Here is a 213-nt window from a genome sequence, read left to right as displayed (position 1 = left end):
AAAATAGGTGGAATTATATATAAATTGGAGGGAGAAAGAGGCGGAGTTGCAGCAAAGTCTAGGTGCGTGGATGAGCCCTCGGCGGGCAGGCAGGCCCCTCAGGAACGGTGCTTCAGAGCAGAATGGCGCGGCTGGGCGGGGGAGGCCCATCCCGGCTCGGTGCAGGGATCGCCAGGGCAGGAAAAGGGGGAACGCGCGGCGCCCCGCGGCTGC

This window comes from Eurypyga helias, unplaced genomic scaffold (genome assembly GCF_000690775.1).
Source record: "Eurypyga helias isolate BGI_N326 unplaced genomic scaffold, ASM69077v1 scaffold42632, whole genome shotgun sequence".
NCBI classification, from domain to species: domain Eukaryota; kingdom Metazoa; phylum Chordata; class Aves; order Eurypygiformes; family Eurypygidae; genus Eurypyga; species Eurypyga helias.
Note: the sequence above shows the minus strand (reverse complement) of the source record.